General features: G+C 30.4%; 1 protein-coding gene across 1 annotated transcript in view; it reads right to left on the reverse strand.

Moving 5' to 3' along the window:
• Positions 1 to 2,500, reverse strand: part of LOC113823322 (roundabout homolog 3-like) — a 67,085-nt gene that overhangs the window by 11,167 nt on the left and 53,418 nt on the right. The window lies entirely within an intron of this gene.

Below are 2,500 nucleotides of genomic sequence, written 5' to 3' on the forward strand. Positions count from 1 at the left end.
CTATCTTTCTACCAACATTTAGCTTAAAATAATTTTCAAACGACGGAAATAAAATATATACATAAAAAACTGTTTACAGTTCCCATTGCTCAGAGTAAACAAAAACGATAAAAAACAAAAACAAGAACATAAAAAGTGAGAGACAGGAGGAACGACAATAAGAGAGAACAAGATGGAGAGAGAGAGAGGGAGAGGCAAGCAGACAGAGTTACAGAGATAGAGCGAGAAAGAGAGAGAGCGAGAGACAGAGAGAGTAAGGAAAAGGTAAACAGATACACAGAAAGATAGACAGACAGACAACTGTACAGACAGACAGAAAGGTCTCTACATCCACCTGCATCCTTCCGTCCCGAGTGCAGTGTATGGGGGTTGCCGGACGCTATATTTCCAAAGTGCAGCAGGTGATCCGTCATGCATTCCAGGGCCAGCATGTGTAATGATAGCCCTCCCCCCTTCCCCCCTCCCCCCTCCCTCCCCCTCCACATTTTTAATATATACTCGTGTAAAGGCTCTGGGTTATTAATCATAACTTTTTTTTTCTTTTTTTCATTTTTTTTTACATGTTGGCTTTGGAATATTCATGATTACTTTAACTTTTTTGGATCATATATGCATATGTACGCGCATTAAGATCCATCACTTATCATCCATGTATACAAATATATATACATAATCATATGTAGATGGAGGGAGAGAGAGAGAGAGAGAGGGAGAGGGAAAGGGAGAGGAGAGGAGAGGAGAGGAGAGGAGAGAGAGAGAGGAGAGAGAGAGAGACAGAGGAGAGAGAGAGAGGAGAAAGAGTGAAAGAGAGAGAGGGAGAGATGGATAGATAGATAGATAAATAGAGAGAGCGCCAGAGCAGAGATCCAGCATCCCTGCCTATCGAGACCCAACTGCCCCCGCGAGTCAAGCAATTGTACATAAATATCCGAGAACTGGCAACTCTCTGCCTTCAACGGCACTCATGCTCTGACTTTTTTTTTTTTTTTTTTATAGTTTTTTTCATATTGTTTTGTTTCATTTTTTCTTCTCCCTCGGAAATTGCCAGAGGATTAATTTCTTGGGCGTTTTTATTTTCATGACTGTGTTTATATTCTTTTTCTGAAATGTTCATCATACCTTCGTCATCATATCATTATTATAATTGTTATTATTACTAATATCACTTCTATCATTATCACTATTCTAAGTATTATTATCGCTATTGTCGTTATTATAATTATTATTGTTTATATTATCGTTATCATTATTATTGTTATTACTATCAATATCATTATTATTACTCATATCATTTTCATTACCATTATCACTGTTATCATTATTATAATCATTTTCATAACTGTTAATATCCTCATTACTACTACTATTATTATCATTATCATTGTTATTGTTATTATTATTATTGTCATCATCACCATTATTATTATCATTTATATAATTGTTATTATTATTATTATAATCATTGTTATCGGAATTATAATCTTATTACTATTATAATCATTATTGTTGTTCTTCCTCTTTTTATTACCATTACTGTAACCATTATTATCATTATCATCATCATCGTTATTATTATCATTGTTGTTATTATCTTTATTATTATTATTATTTTAATCATTAACATCATTATCATTTCTTCTTTTTATTGTTATTATGATTTTTATTATCCTAATTATCATAATTAATATTATCATTGTTATCATTTTGTTACCATGAGTATCATCATCTTTATTAATAGCATTATTGTTATCATAATTATCATTGTTATCGTTATTATCCAGGAGGATTTCGAAACTTGTATCAATTTCAATAAATCTTGTTTGTAGTTTGAGGCTTTTTCTAGCGCTGCGTCAACGCGGGAGAGTGTTTTCTCTATTCATATATGGTGTAGTACCATCATTATCATGTTTTTCTTTCTCTTTTTATTATTATCATTATTGTCATTATCATCTTTCTTATTATCATTATCAGACTCTAATATTTTTCATTGCCATTAGTATTACTGATAATATTTTAATAATCATAATGTTGATGATAAAAAATAACACCATATATATATATATATATATATATATATATATATATATATATATATATATATATATATATATATATATATATATATATATATATATATATATATATATATATATATATATACATATATATATATATATATATATATACATATATATATATATATATATATATATATATATATATATATATATATATATATATATATATATATATACATATACATATATTGTTTGTGTATGTGTGTGGACTGAGAGCGTATTGATGTTGCCATATGCATTTAGAATTTTTGCATGCACATCTCTGTTTGCATATGCATGTGCATAAAAAGAGAAAAGAAAGAGAAATGAGGAAGAGAAGCACAGAATCCAGCCCGCGACCCCGACCTTTCCTCCTCTCATAACGGATCAGATTTAACGTCTCAACATTTCCTCTTGCGTACCTTTTGTCGTCCTCGTATGCC

The sequence above is a fragment of the Penaeus vannamei genome, chromosome 19 (assembly GCF_042767895.1).
Source record: "Penaeus vannamei isolate JL-2024 chromosome 19, ASM4276789v1, whole genome shotgun sequence".
NCBI lineage: Eukaryota > Metazoa > Arthropoda > Malacostraca > Decapoda > Penaeidae > Penaeus > Penaeus vannamei.